A 22704-nucleotide genomic window follows, 5' to 3' on the forward strand; every position below is an offset into this window, starting at 1 on the left:
TGGACCCAATGTATAGAGTATTGATTTACTCGCGTTGGTTTTGTTAGTAGAGGACTGATTCACTCTTATTAGCTTGATCAGTAGGAGACCGACTTATTCTTTCATAGATCTAAGGCTTCCTGTATATATAGCAATTATGGGAAGGGAAAATGCTGAGGATGATATTGTGATCTTTAAAGTCTGATCCTTTGTGTGTCAACAAGTGAAGGCAGATGTAACGACCCACCTTTCTACACTACTACTATTCTCTAAAGGTGGACGCTACTTGACTACTAACTCTACTTAACCGGTATGATTAAAAATCACATAGAAACTCTACCGAAAAATTTCGGCAGAGTCTCCCCTGTACCGATGACCCCAAACTGGGATACATAACATGTATACTCAGCCACAGGCGGCTGGAACATATAATTTCACAACCACGCAGTATAATAGCACAATAAAAATATGAAACTACTCTAGCAATGGCAAACAACCATATCACTCCAACAATAGGAGGTATCAAACTACAATGCAGAAATAAACTCAATTACAATCTCAACTTCATAATAACATAAACCAAAACTCTAAACAGGTAGGTCCTGAAAATTCACTAGCGAACTCTGGATCTCTCAATAGTCCTGGCATCACACACACTGTCACAGCATCTCCTTGTCGCCTTCCTTCTTATACTTTTCCTTTTCCTTTATCTGCAGTAGGAGGAAAATAGTATCTATAAGCTAAAAGCTTAGTGAGCGCTATCCTACTCACAAAATCTCGATATGCATGTATATAAATAAAAACATGCTAAAACTGAATGCTAACATGTAAAGCTACTCATGCTCATAAATAGCCAAGAAATCAAATAACTGGAAAACTAACATGTATAGCTACTCATGCTCATGAATAGCAAAGAAATCATATCATGCTAACTGAAATACTAAACATGTATAGCTAATCATGCTCATAAATAGCAAAGGAACTAACTGAAATACTAAACATGTATAGCTAATCATGCTCATAAATAGCAAAGGAACTAACTGAAATACTAAACATGTACAACTAATCATACTCATAAATAGCGAAGAAACTAACTAAAAAACTAACATGTAAAGCTAATCATAGAACTATCATGTGTATCAATAAGAAACTGAATTGATACCTAAGCTAAACTAATTAATGCTAAACTGAGTCTAACTTTTATTCACATAACTAATTTGTGAAGTTTTGAAAACTATTTACATAATAGATTAAAATAATAATCATGCTGCTGATGGGCCCGGCAACTGTACTTGCTGTGCGCACATCCCTAACTAAACCCAGGATTGCAATTTCCGAGTCTAGTAGGGTTTACTAGGTTATCTAAACCTAGGGACGACTGTGGGAGCCCAACCCAATGGATATCTAATCCAGTACAGTGCCACTGCTGAAAATAAAATACTGATTTCATAGCTAATTTTCTTACCTTGCTTTAACTAGGTTATCTGAACCTAGAACTAGGTTATCTGAACCTAGAGGCGACTGTGGGAGCCCACCCATTGGACCGTAGTCCCATATAAGCTGAAGCAAGACTAAATAAGTTATTTTAAATGCTTCTACTGCATTTACTGAGCTATTAAAATGCCTACTGTAGCATTATATTGAGCTAAGCATTTTATCAAGCACTTGGTGTGCACTAGAACACACCCTACGTACTGAAAATCTGTATACAAAGCTTAACATAAATCTGCATGCAAAGCCTAACAAAAATCTGCATATTAAGCCTATCAAAATCTGCATACTTTACTTATAAAAATCTGCATGCTATAAAAAAATAGAACTGCTCATGTTATTCCAATAGCAAATAGGAAACTAGAACAACTTAAGCATGTTGTGAAAGTAAAACCAATTCAACTACTAGGCATGCAATAGAATCTAGAAAATAAAGAAATCGTTGCTGCATGGAATTAACAGAATATCATGCTTCATCAGGAAATACTAAACAGTAATGAAAACTAAAACTGCTCATGTTAAACTGATACTTTAAAATGGCAGGGCTGCTCATGCTACTAAATCAACAATAAGTACTAAACCTGAAATGCTACAAGGTGCTGTTCGTACTTGTAAAATGCTCAAGAAATAGATATTGAATTGCTAAAAAAAAAAATTAACTATGCATACTTTAAGCTTAAGCTGTTCATGTTCGTTGAGCATAGGGATCCAAGACTAAAAATGCTAAACATACTAAGGATCCAAATATGATTACCCATTTCATGCTTACTGGAAATAGCAAGGAACAAAACTAAAATCTGCATTTGCTTAAAAAGGAAACAAAACAATTCTGTTTGTGAAAGCAAGGAAGTCTAAAACTAGAAACTTGAACTCCAAGGAACATCTAACTAAAATGTTATTCATACCAACATAATAAGAGTCTATTCATGCTTGTTAAACTAACAAACTTCTAAAACCATCTACTCAAAATAAAGGGATGTTTAGTGCTTATTAATATGCAAGGAAACTAAATCCGCAAGGCTAATTTTAAGGCTGTTCATGCTTACTAAATGCTAGGTTGTTCATATTCTTTGAATAAGGAAGGTTCTACACATGCATGTTGTTAATAAGAACCTATTCAACACATAATTGCAATTGAACCTCCTTAACTAAACTAAATGGAATTCGGTTTCCATAGAGCAACCAAAATCTCTATAGCAAACTACTACAGTAAAGAAGGAGAATCAAAATCTCAAAACTGCTCTTAAGCCTCAACAAGTTTTAACAGGATACCTAGGTTTCACATGCACACAGATTTTAGGATTTACTTAGGGTAATAAAATCCTTTAAAGAAAACTTGCTACTATAGATGAAGACCACTTCATGCTCACAGCAGTAACCAAGAATCTAAGAATCGTATGCCTCAACAAAAAGGGTAAACATGACCTGGAATCAAAAGCTCCTTAAAACATGTTGTTCTAAGCTCTAAACACACTTCAACAGGTTAGCAACAAAGCAATCAAAAATCTTAAATCTATCCACTTCCCTTCAAGCTTCCAATTCCTAAAAACATGCTTCAGCCATCACTTCCCACATCTTGTGCCACGGCAAGAAAACAATAAAAGAATGCAAAGCTTTGGCAACAACACAATCTGTTTCCCTTCTTTGAAATTCTCGACAACAAAGTGAAGTAATTCTGCTTAGTGAAGAAAAACTAGGGTTCACGGCATCAAGATGTGAAACTAGGGTTCACGTGTGCTTCGGAAGAAAAGTGAGAAACTAAAGAAATTCGGAGCTATCCTACTGCAGGTGAGAAGCAACTCACCTAGAGCTTCTTGCACTTACTACCGAGAAGAAGGAAAGGGGAAACTTTTTAGGGTTCGGGCGGATCCTCTCGGCAACCCTTTGTGTTCCCGAGCTTCTCTTCTTCGAGACAACCACCGTGGATGAAGACTAGCCGGAGGGAAGCTTCGCCGGCGCCGGGATCTCAAGACCTAGCTGTCTCTAGGTTTTCCGCCGAGGTTGCACCGTCGCGAGGGAGAAGAGTGAAGAGGGGTTTTCGGGAGGAATTGTTTTGGTTTTTGGAAAAATCAAAACCTAACTCCCTTTCTTATACTCGGCTTTAATCACAACTATGCTTTAATATCAATTTTCTCCATATTGGATTGACAAAGTCCGTGTAGCTCAGCTGCCTGGGCTGGGTTTAGTTGGGTCAGTGACCCGAGGTCAGGTTCAACCTTTATTTTAATTTATTTTTAAAACTTATTCTCCTTGGTAAAAATACCAAATGAACTCCAAAAATTGTATAAAAATACTCTAAAAATTTCTAAAAATCTCTAGAATATTTATATGACATTTCTAAATATTTTTAAGGGCTTTTAGAACTCGAAATAGGGAAAATTGGGTTGTTACAGCAGAATATCAGAGTGGCGTAGTGGAAGCAAGATGAGTCCATAACCCACAGGAACATCCATTTCGATTAAGGATTTGATCATGACACTATGATGGACTAGTATATGTGTGTGTTATTTGGTTGTTATCCTTAGATGAGGATTCCTGAGTAAGTAGTAAATTTGGAGACCAAATTTTTTATTAGTGGGAGAGAATGTAAAATATGACAACAAAATAATAATTAAAAATAGGATTATTTGACAAATAACCTTAATGGAATTTTTTAAATTTTTAGAAATTTTTCTTGAATTAATTGGAGCTCGTATGACGAATTTAGAGAGGATGTACTAATGGGTCCGATAAAAATCTGTTAAGAATACCCGGAAGTAAGAGTTGATTAAGGAATCAACTTAAGGTTTAATTTAACTAAACCTAACTTAGAATTATATAAAACCTAATCCCCTTTATTCTTTATCCCGAGCCCCTCTCACGCCCCCTCCTCATCGTCGCCCTTCCCTCTCCCTTGCCCGAGCACCGCATAGCCACCGGCCTCCTCTCTTCTCGAGCTCTCACCGAGCGTCGTCGATCCTCTCCTCACGCGAGCCCTCCAGCGCCGCTGATCTCTCCCTCACGCGGGCAGCACAGCGACGATCCTCCTCCATCAACGGAGCTTGTCCTTCTCAAATCGCCGACCAAGGCCCTTCTCCACCCATCTTGCTTCTTCGCCGGCGCAAAGCCACCACAGCCAACTGCTAGTGGCCAACGTCTATTGCTGTGGGCATCGGAGCAGTGGCGACGTCGTTCTTTCCCTCCTAGCCTCGATTGGTGGAGGCCGACGCTGAATGATAACAAATTCCCTAGCCTTAGATTTGTTAACCTATGTTAGATTTGATTAGAAGTTGGAATTAGGTCGGGGGTCAATGGATTAGGGTTCGGTGATTGAGTTGTGTTGTGCTTGACGGTTTGAGTTCTGGACCAAGATCGTGATGGTTTCGGTTGGTTTGATGATGTTTTGCTCTTTCCTTTTTGATTCCGAAAGTTTTGGACAAAATGTTTGTGTCCTAAGCAATGATCGAAGATGCTTCTGCTGTTTCTTATCGATTTTGAAATACTGGACTGGTTTGGGAAGTATGGATTCAATCTAAAGTTGTTCTGTATTCTATTCTGCATCACTGGGTTTCTGTGGGTTTGAAGGGAATTCAATTTCAATGTTATTTTGCATCATGTTATGTTTCATCAGATTGCAGCGAACCTTGTGTGGATTTAAATAGATATGTTTTGCTTCTTCAATTAATTATGGATTTTTTGGGTTCAACTTGAAGTTGTTCGGCTACTTCGATTAGTTGATTCAATGGTGATCTTGGATTTCTCTTGAGTTGGTGGTGATTTTGTGGTTAGTTCTCGGGATAGAGTATGTTTGCTCTCTCTTGGTCCCTGTCGAAGAATTTTTGAACGGATTTCCAGTTTGATCTGGGATGTGAATGTCGAAGCTTTTCTTTTCCATTTTTAACATCTTAAATTGTGAATGCAAGTAGTGAGTTTGAAACGGTGATGGGTTTCCAGTGTTGCTGGAATTTTGTGTTTGATTTAGAATTTTGGGTAAGATTTGGAATTTCTTATTTGATTTTTCTATTTGAAGTTGAGATGGATTAATTAAGGTTAAACCAATTTAATTCTGATTTATGTAGTTAATCGAGGATCGTATTCGATTTATGGTTACCTAATCGAATTAGGATTGAGTTTTGGGGTTTAGCTAGTTGTTGTATATGTGATTAGCTAAACCATATATCATATTATTTGCAGGATGTTGATTTGAGATGAGCGTGTCGACGTGAGATTATTTATCATGATCGGCAGATAAAGGCAGATACTTCTTGCTTTGTTTCTTTTAGTGCTTTGACCTTGGTGCATGAACTATTTTGGATAAGAAACTATTTTACCTTGACTCCACTCTTATTTTTCCTGTGCTTGATACTTCCACGTGATCTTTGAGATATTCGTTTCCATATCTATACAATCTCTCGTTGTTGTTCATAACAGGTAGCAGATACTAGATACCATGGTTGTATGCTTTGATTGTTGTTTATTTACGTATTATATTGAACATGCTGGCTTCATGTAGCATACCTAATTTTCTACTTATATTTGTATGATGATTGTTGCATTTGGTGCATTATATCATGGCAGACATGTCAACGACCAATTCTCCCTTGTGATCGAGAGAGTCGTTGACCAGGGCCGCATCCTCGGCCACTCGACAGAGTGGTAGCTGGAGTTGATGTCGCTTGTCTTGTCGTGCCACACTCGGCCACTTGCAGTTGGTGGTAGCTGGAGTTGCGTGCAGCAGGGACCCCCTTCGCTGTGTAGCTAGTTAGCTTCTCAGCACCTGTCCATCCGATCACTCGAGAGAGTGGCGGCCTTTGGGTGGTACAGTTGTCATCGATTCGGCCTCTCGATAATACAGGGGTCGTGGTGCAGAGAGGTGGGCGGGGGTGACCATCCGTGCATACACTGTTATTATACTTGCTTTGGCTGCTGCTGTTTGCATATGATGTTGTTGCTTACTCATGCTATTATTGCTCGCTTATGCTACTGTTGCTAACTTATGCTGATATGCTTATATATGTTGAGATATATATATGTCTGTTGTGGGTGTTTAGACTGACTTACCTTTTGGAAGTTTGTATATACCTTACATATTTCCTCTATAGTTATGAGCAGTACTGTAGCTGATTAGTACTACCTCTGAACTTCTATATCTAGTCTAGGATATGGTTTCAGGTATGAACATTTATTATGGTTCTATTTAAGCATCTGCTATTTCCTTTATGAGACTGTATACTTTTGGCTCCTTCTCTATTTGTTTATTATGTTCATGTACTATCTTTACTTACCCGCTAAGTTCCAATACTCACCATCTCGCAAATTGGTTTTTCTTTCGCCAGGTAGCAGTAGATGATTCATGGATGCTTAGAGAGATGTCGGCTGCCAGTCCTGGGTCCTGCGTTTTATCGGTTTTATTTTCGCTTTGTTTGTATTTTTAGTATACAGCGATTTTGGTATTGTATGCATTGGTCTGTGTTTGGAGTTTGATTCGTAGTGTTTTGCTTTCGTGTTCTTGTGGTTGTATAAGCTTAATTGGCTAGTAAATTTTAGTTGTGGATTGTGGGTATTCTCTTCATTTTTTCGCTGCATTTTTTATACAGCTGTTTGGGCTAAATATTAACTGCGTGGTTGTTTTACTCATTTATGTCCAACCGGGTAGGCTGCGTATATTAACTGCGTGGTTATGTTGTTTTTATTTTATGTATGTTCCAGCCGTGTGGGTTGATGGTTATATAGATGTATTGTTGTATTCATTGTTTCATATTGCCACCCGTACAGGGGAGATGTTTCTGGCAAGGACTCCTCTGGGGCGTGACACTTTCATTGTTGTAAGAGGCTTCTCCGCCTGAAGGAGATATTCTAGTGCGACATCTTCTTTGGATTAACAACCTCCCCGGTTGTAACCAAGTAAACATCTAGTGCCTCTTCTTTTTTAGTTTTTAATTTATTGTTTTCTTAATTTATGCAAGTGTCAGTTTAAGAAAGTTCGAGAAAGGTTGTGCCTTTTATTTTCAGGCTATTCAACCCCCCTTCTAGCCGACCACTGCGGTCCTACAGAAAGGTCCAAAGGACCTTAATATTGGAATAAGGGTTCTCGAAGGCCAAACCAAGTAAATATTTATATTTTTGGTTTCTTTCTTTTTGTACTTAGTTTTTTTTCTCTACTCACTAATTTCCAAAACCGGAAAGAAAAGTTTTTAAATATACATAAGTCGCCAACTTATAAATATGTCTCCATACAAAGAAGTATCGTCAAGTAATAAAATATCAATCTATAGTATTTATAAGAAAGCAAATCTATAAGTGCACGAAAGTGTCGTCAAATAATAAATATCAATCTATAGGGACTATTGTTTAAACACAACTGAGTTCGCAAAGCATGTTATCTAGACAATTAAGATTGTGTGTGGTCACCAGAAAGGTTGATCGAGTAGACAGAGAGAAATAAGAAAGAAGGCAGAGAGATCACAGTAAGAAGAAAGAGTGATCAAAGGGAGATGACAGAGAGATATAATAAGAAGGCAGAGAGGTCTAAGTAAGAAGGCAAAGAGATCATAGAAAGAAGGCAGAATGATCAAAGTAGAAGACAAAGAGATCATAGTAGGAAGGCAAAGCGATCAAAGTAGAAGGCAGTGAGTTTATAGAGAGAAGACAAAGTGATCAAAGTAGAATGCAGTTATATCACAGAGAAAGGGTAGTAAGATCTCAGTAAGTTTAGTGGGTGAAGGCCATTCTAGGATGTAGGGTTTATCATAATGATTGTAAACACCTAATTTATGTTTGGTTTCCTATCTTCAATTGTAGTTCATGTAGGTAGACTATCCTATGGCATCCGATGTGATCTTTTAGAACTACACCAGTGTATCAATTCTAATTCATCGTTCACTTTCAGAGAAGTTGAAATTAGGGATCGCTTTCCTAAGGAGACCTTGTTATGAGATCTCATGAACCCCAAATAACCCTTTTCCTATCGTATGATGATAAATTGGGATTGATCAATTAAGATCTATGACAACCTATTGCTCCTCGTGGCAGACCGATCTACTTTCGTAGTCGACTCTCCATGTCTCAAGTTTCTATGGATTGGAGGATTGGGCTCTCCTTTTAGTTTATCCTTGAATCCTCGTGGGATACAAATCTCATGTTTTTGGCATTGAGATCATGTGTACATAGTAGGCCCGAACCATAAACACATATTTCATCGAACAAGTAACATGCCAACTCAATATGTTAAACATAATAGTATTTACATATCAAAGGGGCTAATCCCTACTATAAAATCAAGAGAACTACTCCATTGCAAGGGAATTACAAGCCAAAGATACTAAGAAAAGCATTCATACAATCTAAAATAGAGAATAGAGGAAGAAATGCATAGCGAGAAAATTATCATTGTCTTCAGAATGACTCCTTGCTCCGGAGATGGACGAATCGTTTGGATGGATGAAGATGGTTACTGTAGGATTTTCCCAAGAGGGGAAAACCATCTCCCCAAGAGGGAGATGGAGTCCTCTAGTCCAAGATTCCCTAAGTAAGGGTTTGCTTGGCCTTTTATACTTTCCTTAAACTATCCAGATTTGTAGATTTTTTGGGCTATTCAAGAATGGATTTTTTTACCATTAAAACCAATTTTCTCAGGTTGGTGAATCAAAATTATATATCTTGAAATTATCTACATTTCCATATGTGGTATGATTCATGACTCAAATCGACCCAAAAGTTATATCCATTTGAAATTTGGTCTATAGTGCAATCCAAGGCTGACACGACCCCATGCTTGTTGGCACGGGCACTCATGTTCAGCTATGGAAAATCACCATTTTTTATATGGTCGGTGCCAAGAAACATGGGGACCGTGGTGAAAGTTGTTAGCTCTATTTTAGCACTGTTTTGGGCTCGATTTCTTCCGTATGAACATGCACATGTCATGTGACATTGTTGGAATGTGTTCCTTGATTAAAACTTCATTTTGATGGTATTTTGTATCCTTTTTCTTTGTGAACACTTCATGTGTTCGACTTGATAATGAGGCTCGATGATGAGTTATGGTTAGCCCATGTTGAGCCTTTTTTCCTTCCACATTCTTCATCTTTCTTGGTCATAGGAGCATGCCCGTGTCATGGGACACTGTCAGCGCGCTTCTTGATCTAACTTCACATTCCAAGGGATTTATGTTCCAGAAATTATATCCTATCAATGAAAACAAGAAAAGAGCAGTTCTCCTAACTAAAAGAGTAAAAGTAACAAATAAAGTACAAATAGATGAAAATATTGTTGGGTTTTTCGGGCCACAAAAACCATTTTTTTCATTACGGAAACCCCAAAACCCCCATGCCACGGATCCGTGCGAAGAAATAAAATTTTGAAAACATTCACGTACGAGTTTCTAAGCCTAGATTTACACTAGATCTACAAGGAAGAAAGGTTACCCTTGATGCGAAGCCCTTCGTGTATCCCGCTCGTCCAAGTGATACCGGATCTCGAGGTTGTCAAGTGTACAACCCTCTATGTGTATCCACATGAACAAGTCGATGGAGAGAACCTCTAAGGATGTGCTAGCAACCTTAGAAGATCAGTAACCATGGAGGAGAGGGAGAGAAGAGAAGAGCTTGAGGAAGAAGATGGGAGTTTCAACTCAAAATGAAACTTCCCCTTGAATGAAAGTGGTCAGCCACTTTTGAGTGGTTTGTAACCTCCATGGTATGCCAAGAGTCACAACTCTTGGTAACTCCCATGAGGTGGCATCCCACTTAAGCAACCATGATGATGTGCAGCATCATCATTGGCCCACTTAATGTCAACTCACCAATGAGGTGGCAAATGGTCAAGTCAAACTTGACCCTTCATCTTCCTCTCAAATCAAGTCAAACTTGACCGCTTCTCTCCCTTGGTTGATCTAATCTAACCATTGGTTCAAGTCAATTTTAATTTAATGAATCTCTATTCATTGAATTAAATTAATTAAATGAGTCTAAGTCCAAATTAGACTCACTTAATACATGAACCAAATTGAGTCCAACTCAATTAACACAATTTGGATTACTCTTAATCCAATTTGGTTCATCACATGAACCTAATCCTTTAGGTTCATCAAATGAACCTAATCTCCATCTAATTGTCCTTTGTGTGTGACCCTATAGGTTCTTATAATGTTGGCAATACTCCTAAACTCATTTAGAAGCATAAGTAATGAGCGGTATCTAGCAACACATCATTACTACCCAAGTTATAAGAATGTTGAGATCCAACATCACCTTGTGACTACTAATTGTGACTCCTCACAATATATGACAAGTGTCTTTCTATCCTTGACATCTAGATTGATTAATGTGAGGCATAGACCATGTCATTCTCTAATCAATCTAAATCTTGAATCCCAAGTAGACTCACTCAATCAAATGAGCTCAATATCTTATATTGACTCATTTGGGCATGGTCATGCACTTAGTGGTCTCACTCTATCAAGAATATCAATGTCACTCCCGTCATATAGGAGGGATAGATCTCATCTACATCACTCACATCCCTCCGCATAATTTGTTACATACCCAGTAATCGCCTTTATAGTCCACCCAATTACGGGTGATGTTTGACGAAGCCAAAGTACGTAACTCCTTATGTAGGGAACCATGGTGACTTCAGGTCCAAGGACTAGTAGTCATATTAATAGACACATGAGAAAGTATATGACACTCATATAACGATCCATCATACTTTCTCATAGCGGGTCATTCAGTATACATTCTCCAATGCATATCCATGTGTCAACTTAATATCTCTATATCCATGACTTGTGAGATCAAGTCATCGAGTTGACCTACATGCTAGTCTCGTCGCATTAACATTGTCCCTGAATGTTAATACTCGACTAGGAATGATTAAGAGTAGGGTTCCCTATATCATCTCACTATCGATTCAACCAATCGATTGATATAGGTAAGAACCTTCTACTCAAGGACGCTATTATACTTAGTTATTTGGCACCAATACAAGTAAGTATAATAACCAAAAACAAATGTCTTTATTTATATACAAGAATATGATACAATGAGTCTATACAACAATCATCAAATGATTGACTCTAGGGCTCTAACTAACAATCTCCCACTAGCACTAGTGTCAATCAGTGTAGACTCTAAGGTCTAATGACCTAGTGTGACCATCATGCTTTCTCTGTGCCAAATCCTTGGTCAAGGGATCTGCGATGTTAGCCTCTGTGGGTACTCTGCAAATCTTCACATCTCCTCTCTCGATAATCTCTCGAATGAGATGGAAGCGTCGTAGTATGTGTTTGGTCCGTTGGTGTGAGCGAGGTTCCTTAGCATGTGCTATTGCTCCATTGTTGTCACAATAGAGCTCAATAGGGTCAGCGATGCTAGGAACCACCCCAAGTTCAGTGATGAACTTGCGGATCTAAACTGCCTCTGATGCAGCAATATACTCGACCTCTGTTGTAGAATCAGCGACTGTGTCCTGCTTCTAACTCTTCTAGCTCACAGCACCATCATTTATGCAAAACACGAACCCTGACTGCGATCGATAATCATCCTAGTCGGTCTGGAAGCTGGCATCACTGTAACCCTTTACAGCTAGCTCATCATCGCCTCCATATATCAAGAAATATTCTTTAGTCCTTCTTAAGTACTTAAGAATATTCTTGACCGCTATCCAGTGACTTTCACCAGGATCTAACTGGTATCTGCTCGTCATGCTCAAAGCATACGAGACATCAGGACGAGTACATAGCATAGCGTACATGATAGATCCTATGGCTGAGGCATAAGGGATATGATCCATGCGGTCTCTCTCCTCTCTAGAAGAGGGACCTTGAGTCTTCGAAAGACTCACACCATGTAACATCGGCAGAAATCCCTTCTTGGAGTTCTGCATGGCAAACCGAAGTAGTACCTTATCAATGTATGTACTCTGACTTAGGCCAAGCAATCTCTTAGATCTATCTCTATAGATCTGTATGCCTAGAATGCGGGTAGCATCACCTAAGTCCTTCATTGAGAAACAAGTCCCTAGCCAAGTCTTTACAGACTGTAGCAAAGGGATGTCATTCCCAATGAGTAGTATGTCATCCACAAACAATATAAGGAAGACAATTGTATTCCCTACAACCTTCTTGTAGACACAAGGCTCATCTTCGTTCTTGATGAAACCAAACTGTTTGATTGCATCATCGAATCGAATATTCCAGCTCCGAGAAGCTTGCTTTAGTCCATAAATGGACCTATGCAGCTTGCATACTCTGCTAGTATGCTGTGGATCTACAAAACCCTCAGGTTGTGTTATGTACATATCCTCGAGCAGGTTTCCATTCAGAAACGCGGTTTTGACATCCATCTGCCATATCTCATAGTCATGGTATGCTGCAATAGCAAGCATGATCCGAATGGACTTAAACATCGCTAATGGAGAAAAGGTTTCATCATAGTCAATACCATGAATTTGCTTGAAACCTTTAGCTACCAAGCGACCCTTATAGATAAGTCCATCCATGTTAGTCTTTCTCTTAAAGACCCATTTACACCCAATGGGTTTAACGCCCTCAGGTGGATCAACCAAAGTCCATACTTGGTTGGTGTACATGGATTCCATCTTGGATCTCATGGCTTCTAGCCATTTCTCAGAATCTGGGCTCATCACAGCTTCCTGATAAGAGGTAGGCTTATCCTCTATGAGTACAACGTCATCATGGTCAGACAAGAGAAATGAATATCTCTCAGGCTGACGGCGTACCCTATCAGACCTGCGAAGAGGTATGTCTACTTGAACTGGTTGTGGTTCCTCAACTCCTTGTGGAACAACATCATCCACAACACTGTGGTTCTAGTTCAACTTCCATCGAGGCTTCTGTGCTATGGTCCACATCTTGAACTTCTTCAAGATCGAACGTACTCCCACTAGTCTTTCTAGAAACAAAATCTCTTTTTAGAAATACCCCAGTCTTAGCCACAACTACCTTGTGTTGACTGGAAATGTAGAAGTAATATCCCTTCGTTTCCTTGGGATATCCAATGAAATAGCACTTGTCGGATTTGGGTCCCAGTTTGTCTGAGACTTGACGTCCAACGTAAGCTTCACAGCCCCAAATCCTCATAAAAGACACCTGGGCATCTCTCCCAGTCCATATCCTATATGGTGTCTTTATTACAGCCTTAGATGGAACTCGGTTAAGAATGAAGGCTGCTGTGTCTAGAGCATAGCCCCAAAGGAATGTAGGAAGATCTGTGTGACTCATCATAGATCGTACCATATCTAATAGGGTACGATTCCTCCTTTCAGATACACCATTCTACTGTGGTATTCCAGGAGGAGTGAGTTGGGATAGAATCCCACACTCAGCTAAATAGTCACGAAACTCATGGCTAAGGTATTCCCCACCTCGATCTGATCGAAGTATCTTAATACTCTTGCCAAGCTGGTTTTGTACTTCATTCTTGAATTCTTTGAACTTTTCAAAGGATTCAGACTTATGTGTCATCAGGTACACATAACCATATCTACTGAAGTCATCAGTAAATATAATGAAGTACCTATAACCACCTCTAGCAGTGACATTGAAAGGGCCACATACATCACTATGTATAAGACCTAACAAGTCAGTCGCTCTCTCACTGTGTCCACTAAAGGGAGTCTTGGTCATCTTGCCTTGAAGGCATGACTCGCATGTCTCATATGATTCAAAATCAAATGAGTCCAGCAAACCATCCTTATGGAGCTGGGATAAGCGTTTGTCATTTATATGACCTAAGTGACAGTGCTAGAGATAGGTTTGGTTCATGTCATTTGACTTGAACCTCTTGGTACTTATGTTATAGATAGGGTTCTCAAGGTCTAGAATATAGAGTCCGTTCATTAGAGGTGCACTGTAATAGAACATATCATTAAAATAAACTGAACAACATTTGTTCTTTATTATAAATGAAAACTCTTTCTTGTCCAAACAAGAAACTGATATAATGTTCTTAGTCAAGGCAGGCACATAACAATATTCATCTAATTCTAGTACAAGCTCAGAGGGTAGAGATAGATAGTAAGTTCCTACAGCAACAGCAGCAACTCGTGCTCCATTGCCTACTCATAGGTCTATCTCGCCCTTCGTCAATGCTCTGTTATTTCTCAGCACTTGTACATTAGTACAAATGTGAGAAGCACATCCGGTATCTAATACCCACGATGAAGAAATAGAGATGTTGACTTCTATAACATTTATACCTGAAGTATAAATCTTATTTCTCTTCTTCTTAAGATCTTCCAGGTATCCTGTCAGTTCCTCTTCCAGTGCCCTGCTTGTCCTTGATACAGTTGACGAAAATGTTCAACCATATCATAAGCACCCATCAACTCGTGTTGCTTCTGAAGCTCAGAGTTCATGGTTGCGAGCATGAGACATGACACATCTAATGCGTCATCTTGATGCTTCTTGTAAGCATCTCGATCAGCTTGCATGGCAGTGGCAGGAGGTGCATCCGGAATGGGTTGTTCCAGAACATACAGTTTACGTTCCTATGTGAGAACAATTCTCAAATTCCCGTAGCAGTCTAGGAAATTAGCTCCGTTGAGCTTGTCCTTCTTAAGGACAGAACGAAGGGAGAAAGAGTTCGTATTTGACGTCATGGTAATTTACAACAGAAATTAAATCAGAAAGTAAATATCATATTTCTTTTATCATTTAATTAGGTCTTTAACTAAATGATGCTCCCACTGAATTATAGAATTCATGTGGGACAAAATCCACATCATACTACGCCTTGAGTTAGCTTTGGCTAAATCGCCCAAGACTTAGTATGATCGGTAGATAACTAATTACCAATTACATCTCTATGCAACTCTTGTTTATAGGATCAAGATCCGCATTTATATTAAAACTTGAGTTAGCTTTGGCTAATACGCCCAAGAGTTAATATAAACGTAATTTTGACCTATCTACCAACCATTTAAACTCGATCCAATTGAGTTAACTAGTTACTCAATCTAATTGAGTTGTACTCACCCATGCGTTGATAGGTGGGACCAAAATTGTCCCTCCGTACCCTACCAAGATAGTATGCATTTCTCTGCTTTGGCAGATTCAACAACAACATGCGATCGAGGTAGTGATAGGTATCACGGCATGGTAGGCATTACGAGTTGACACAATTGAGATCTAATCTAATCGTCGAGGTGTATCATATACACGATTTAGATCTAATCTAATCGTTAGGGCGCATCATGTACGCGATTTAGATCTAATCTAATCGTCAAGGCACTAATTCATTACTATTCTAGCATGCATCAAATATACACACACACAAGCAATTAATTAAATATTTTGTGATTAGTCATGACCCTACTACGATCTTCTCAAGCCAATGAGAAGATCGGATGGTCAACCTAAGGTCAACATCTTCTCAAGCTCCTTCCTTTGACCACCTTGTGTTGCTCGCGCCCTCCTCGTAACTCCGTCTCGAGTGGACCTTCCACCGCTCCATTTTGTACATTAAAAAAGTGAAACTCGAGTTACATTCGAGTCTAAACTAATTTACAACAGGAAATAAAAATAGGAAAGGCACAACGCGCAGGTCGCGTATCACATACAACACGCACATCACAGAAAATGGCACGCAGGCCATAATATGAATTACAGCACAGAATTTTCAATATAATTGGGTCTTTTGGGCCATGACCATCACAAAATAATACATAATTATAAATTATGTAATTTCTATAAATTTCTGTAATTTTTCTTACAATTTTACAATTTTTATGAGTAAAAATTCCCGACGGTCCCGTTTAGTGGTTTTCGGGCGCAATCGCGGAACGAAGCCCCTTGCGGGGTCAGGGGCAACGCCCCTACCCGCGATATAACTATCGCGAGTGTTCCTAAGTGATCCTACAGCGCCATAGTCCGCTGTCCCAAAAGGATTTGGGGCGAAACCTTGCCATTTCGGAAATATCTTCTCGGTAGTCGAAGCCTACAAGTGTCTAAACACTTGTGCTTGGCTTCTACGAGAAAATTACCCATAAAATCAATAAAAATCATAAAAATACAGAAACTTACAGGTTTGTAGAATTTCATAAAATTCAAAATAAAACATGTATACGCTTCGCACGTGGTTCTAATACCTCTGTTGGATTTTTCGGGGCGCAAAAACCATTTTTTGCATTGCGGAAACCCCGAAACCCCCATGCCACGGATCCGTGCGAAGAAATAAAATTTTGAAAACATTCACGTACGAGTTTCTAAGCCTAGATCTACACTAGATCTACAAGGAAGAAAGGTTACCCTTGATGCGAAGCCCTTCACGTATCCCGCTCGTCCAAGTGATACCGGATCTCGAGGTTGTCAAGTGTACAACCCTCTATGTGTATCCACATGAACAAGTCGATGGAGAGAACCTCTAAGGATGTGCTAGCAACCTTAGAAGATCAGTAACCATGGAGGAGAGGGAGAGAAGAGAAGAGCTTGAGGAAGAAGATGGGAGTTTCAACTCAAAATGAAACTTCCCCTTGAATGAAAGTGGTCGGCCACTTTTGAGTGGTTTGTAACCTCCATGATATGCCAAGAGTCACAACTCTTGGTAACTCCCATGAGGTGGCATCCCACTTAAGCAACCATGATGATGTGGAGCATCAGCCCACTTAATGTCAACTCACCAATGAGGTGGCAAATGGTCAAGTCAAACTTGACCCTTCATCTTCCTCTCAAGTCAAGTCAAACTTGACTACTTCTCTCCCTTGGTTGATATAATCTAACCATTGGTTCAAGTCAATTTTAATTTAATGAATCTCTATTCATTGAATTAAATTAATTAAATGAGTCTAAGTCCAAATTAGACTCACTTAATACATGAACCAAATTGAGTTCAACTCAATTAGCACAATTTGGATTACTCTTAATCTAATTTGGTTCATCACATGAACCAAATCCTTTAGGTTCATCAAATGAATCTAATCTCCATCTAATTGTCCTTTGTGTGTGGCCCTATAGGTTCTTATAACGTTGGCAATACTCCTAAACCCATTTAGAAGCATAAGTAATGAGCGGTATCTAGCAACACATCATTACTACCCAAGTTATAAGAATGTTCACTACAACAAAAACCCTCATAGACATCGGTTTTCCACCGGTGTCTATTATATTTTCGACCGATGTCTATGAAGGCGATGTAAAAGGTCTGCCATTTTAGACATCGGGTTAAAACCGGTGTATTATCACTTAACGACACCGGTTTTCGAATCGATTATTAACCGGTGTAGTATCACTTAACGACACTGTTTCATCAACGGTGTAAAACCGATGTAATATTATATGGTAATAACACTAGTTTTGGCAGTGGTAAACGACCGATGTAATATTAGTTAATGACATCGGTTTTGCAGCAGTGGAAAATCGATGTAATATCAATATCTTTTACCAACACAAATTTGATTTCTGAAACAGTGAAAAATCGACAGTAACCAAGAAAATACACAAATTACATAAATATTCTTCATTCAACAGTATCTATAAAATACATAAATATTCATAAATTACATAAATATTCTTCTTACAACAGTATCCATAAAATACACAAACATTCTTTTTACATCAAAAGCTAATAAATATCAAAATCAAGGCAGAACATTCTTTTAACAACACATCAAGGTAGAACATCGTGAGTCAAAAAGCAAGCTGAGGCTACATTAAATTATGTGAATCAGAATCTGTTCAACTTGCTATACTACTCCATTCTTCTTGCACCTTTCATTTCCCTAATCTCACCACTTTTCACCTTCAAATGCCTAGTTTTCTGAGTTAAAACATCCACTGTTCTAATCTGTCAAACAAAAGTATCATTTGGTCTACTTAACTATAGCAAAGAACAAAAACAGAAGAATTATACATCATCAGAAGTATAATAGAAATTGACATAAGGTAATATCACAATTTACATTCCATGCAAATGCATGCATCATCCAAAGTTTTCAAAAATCAAATACCTTTCCTACTCAAATGTAATCTAGCATGCATTTAGCCCACTCGAACCGCACTTCATCAATTTCAACTCTGGAGTACTTGAGATTTGTAAACTGTAAAGACACATAAATAATATATTAGTAAACCAAGACCAAAAATCATAGTTGAAAAAGTAGTAAGAGCACCAGGTAATAAGATAACTAATTTGAATGCTTAAAAAGAGACACATTCATCATTTATCTCAACCACATCATATAGTGATAGATCTATCATTCCTGGGAACTTAATATATTCCAAACTAGAAATTATTGCAACAAAGTTTTCTCATAGTTGCAATTTAATTAATGGGTACTTGATGGAGGTTCAATCTTTTCATATTCAGAATATCATTCAAACGTCTTGGTGTAGCAACAATGATTGAACACTGCGTTCAAAAATTAATCAGTACTTTAGAGCCTTCAAAAATTCCCACTGCGTTCTTCACAGAATTAACATCAATGTCTATTAGCTTTCCTATGCTTGATGCAATGATTGAACACCTCTTTTCTCGGGCATTAGGAACAAAGGTGTTTGCTTTTTCTTCAGAAGAAAACAATGCAATACTGAAAAAAAACATCTCAACTATCACAAACAAAAGAATGATATGTTTGTTATTAACCACTTACGAATCAAATAAAGTTGAGCTAGAATATTGAGGTGATGGGAATTTAGATAAAGACTTTTTTTTTTATTGTACAAGGTTTATTAGTAAAGAGATTATTTTGCTGATCTCTTTCATCCTATATCTTTTCCAATCCATAATGGTATCTTACTGGACATAAACTTCAAACGATGCCTAACAAAATATCAAAAATAGTACTAGAGCCAAAATTCTCAAACACATCAATCCTCTTCTTCCTTTGGTTTATCTTACGGCAAACATTTTCGTATATTTCCTTTACGGCACCCTCTTCTTCCCTGGTACTTTCTATACCAAACACATCAACCCTCCCATGGAGCCTCTATATAAAACAATGCCTATGCGCTATAACTCATGATATATGTCATGCAAACTTTATATGCATTCAGTATCATCAGTTTATGGAGGTATTAAGGAAAGATTAAAGTGATTGTTGTATAATTCATAACCAATTCTGCCTTGATCCTTTCCAGCTTGATGTATTACCATATTAAAATTCCTAATTGCTTTCGCATGATGTGATTTTTCTCTATTCTTGTCCATTGTTTTTATGTAACTGCTAAAGTACTGCTTGTGTTAACTATGAACTCTGAACAATGCTGAACAAATCATCAAGAATATTATTCTTTCCACAAGTTCTCACAAAATTGTGTATAATTGATCTAAATAGTTAGCAAATGCAATTTTGTGATTGTTTTTTCAGAAAGATATATAAAGGAAGCCCTTGAGCCTCCATCCCCCAATAACTTATAATTGTTGTAATACAATTTCAAAGTGTGTTGTATCCCAAAGGTTCAACTAACCGGGGCTCTGACAATATTAATCTTAACTCACCAATTAGCTTATATTGCTAGTAATACCATAGTTATCCTTCACACACCTTTTACTTAAATCACAACTTAAAGGCCTAGATAACCAAATAAAAGGATTGAACACAGAATTAAGAAAAAATGACCTCGGTTTGTTGCGAGCATTAGCGAGTTGCAGGGCATGTTTGTGGCAATTACTCCGATTGCATCATCGACGAGAGCTGCTAGCTAAGGATGCAATTGCAAAGAAAATTAGTACTGAATGCATTTGAAATATAGAAAAGGATAAGTAATTAGATTTAGGATACCTGGCCAGGAGTGGTAATGAAGAGGATCTTCCTCTACATCCTCCCTCACTTTCTCATGTGGGATGACAAAGAGAGGCTTCACACCCCTGTTTCCACAAGCTAATAAGATGTATCTAATATGAAATCAATTCTTGAAGATTTGATATCCATAAGAATAGGACACAGAATTCTAAATTCACTTTCCAAGAGTAAGTATTCTTCTGCAGACCATCAAGAACAAGTACTGTATGAATTAGACAGTGAACTAAATTTTCTATGCAAAGCAAGGATACATTACCACCATCACAAAGGGAACTATAAGATTATATTGTCTTGGCTTCTTTATTCATGAGTTGAAAATAAACTCATCTTATGTGTACTGATCTAGTAGTTAAAGTATGCACATGAGTTAACATCAAGTAAAGTGTCATTCATGTCTAGATTATAGATTCTACATGATGGCAGTAGTGTCATCCATGTATACTTTGTTCTTGACTGTTTCTTCCACTTGACTAAACTTATTGTAGATAGCATGGCTTCACTCTATAAACTTATATCTCTATAAAGGAGCTCTACATACCTCAAACCTTTTACTATTTCAACCCAAACTTAGATCGACAACAAGCTATCACTGTCCCCCTTGGATCTCATTGAAGCCACAGAATCTGTTTCAATGCCATGAATGACAACAAATCCCCCCTTTCGAACTCCGACTTTACTGTATTTTTCTTCCACATAGGCCCTGAGCTTCTTTGAGATGGACACTCTGAGAGGAGACACTAGGTGCCTTGGTACACTGCGAAATGGTCTCCCTAACCATTCCTCCATTTTATCATACCTGAAACACCACAAGTATCACAAATGAACAATCCACAATAACAAAAGATTTTTTTTGTTTGTTTGTTTAGAATTGAGGCATCAATGGTGGTTGCCTCACATGTGGTATCCACGTTCGGAGAGGTTCATGGTTGGAGAAGTGAAGGTCTATGTGAGCAGCAGGCCTGTGCCTGTTCACATGAGATAATGAGCATTGAGCATGAGATGGCCCACGCACTACAAGGTGACAACAAACCTAACAGTGCCCAGGGCCATGCAGCATCAGCAGTTGGTGGTATCTCTCTAACGCCGGCATGTCATCTACGCTTGTTCACGCTCCCCCTCACTGTGCCCACCTATGCTCTCAGTCCCACACATGACAAGTAGACTCTAACCTTTTCTCCATCTTCTTCTATAAATTAAATCTACTTATTTCATTCTCTCCAGCATACCGTCAAACACCTTCAGTGCGCGGGCCTTCTCCAATACAATGGCATTGTCACTTCGTCACACCTGCTTCTTCTTGCTCTGTTTGCTTTGTTTCCTCATCTCTGCAACCTCAGGCGACGGCTTCGAAAACTGGCAGAGTGCGCACGCCACGTTCTACGGAGGGGGAGATGCCTCCGGCACCATGGGTGAGATAATTTAAGTTTGTTATGTTGCTGAAATAATTACTGATGGAACTGTTTGCAGGAGGTGTGTGCGGGTACGGGAACCTCTACGTCCGGGGATACGGAACCAACACGGTGGCGCTGAGCACGGTGCTGTTCAACGATGGGCTCAGTTGCGGCGCTTGCTACGAGCTTCAGTGCAACGACGACCCTCGATGGTGCCTTCCGGGCTCCATCGTCGTCACGGCCACCAACTTCTACCCGCCTAACTCCGCTCTCCCCAGCAACGACGGCGGCTGGTGCAACCCTCCCCGCCCGCACTTCGACATGTCCCAGCTGGCCTTTCTCCACATCGCATAATACCGAGCCGGCATTGTCCCCGTCGCCTTCAGAAGGCAAGCTAAATAGGCAAACATTTCGACGAACATTTTGTGTCTGCAGTTTAAATCCGGTGAGATTTCTACTGTCATTCCATTTCAAGGATCATGTGTTTTTCCCCCTTTCATTTGTACCTTTAACAGACCGATCATGTTGACGTACTCCGCCGGCTCCGGGAAATCTTCGTCGAGGTCATACACATTCGCCCACCTCACATTCTTGTTCACCTCATACACCTGCTTCCCCCTGGGTGAGGCAACAACATTGATCTGCACGCCGGGGTACCTATCCTTGATGAGCTGGATCACGGGGAAGAAGAGGAGGTTCTCGTAGACTCCGCCGGAGATGACACAGCAGCAGAGGCACACGTCGCCACGGACCTTGGAGGCGAGCGAGGCGAGCTCAACGTTGAATCCCATGGGAAACTTGAGGAAGTCGTAGGGGTTGGAGGGGTTGTCTGGAGGGCGAGGGTCCTCCTCCTGCTTTCCGTCGGTGAAGAGGGATTAGTACTCGATGAGGTTGAGGAAGGGGAAGAGGGAGATGAGGTTAAGAGAGATGGTCGGAGGTTTAGGTTTAGGTTTAGGCTGAGAGAGATGGTCGGAGGAAGGGGTGTGATATAGGTTTAGGTTTGGAGGGAACTTTGTGAAGTGTTGCAAATTTTAGCTAGTGGGAAAATTAAAATATTTTATTTTGATTCATTAACATTGGGTTTTAAAAACCGCTGTTAAAA

General features: G+C 39.1%; 1 pseudogene; it reads right to left on the bottom strand.

Moving 5' to 3' along the window:
• Positions 1 to 18824: 18824 nt before the first annotated feature.
• Positions 18825 to 22480, bottom strand: LOC121972355 (annotated as a pseudogene).
• Positions 22481 to 22704: the final 224 nt, after the last annotated feature.

The sequence above is a fragment of the Zingiber officinale genome, chromosome 4A (assembly GCF_018446385.1).
Source record: "Zingiber officinale cultivar Zhangliang chromosome 4A, Zo_v1.1, whole genome shotgun sequence".
Classification (NCBI taxonomy): domain Eukaryota; kingdom Viridiplantae; phylum Streptophyta; class Magnoliopsida; order Zingiberales; family Zingiberaceae; genus Zingiber; species Zingiber officinale.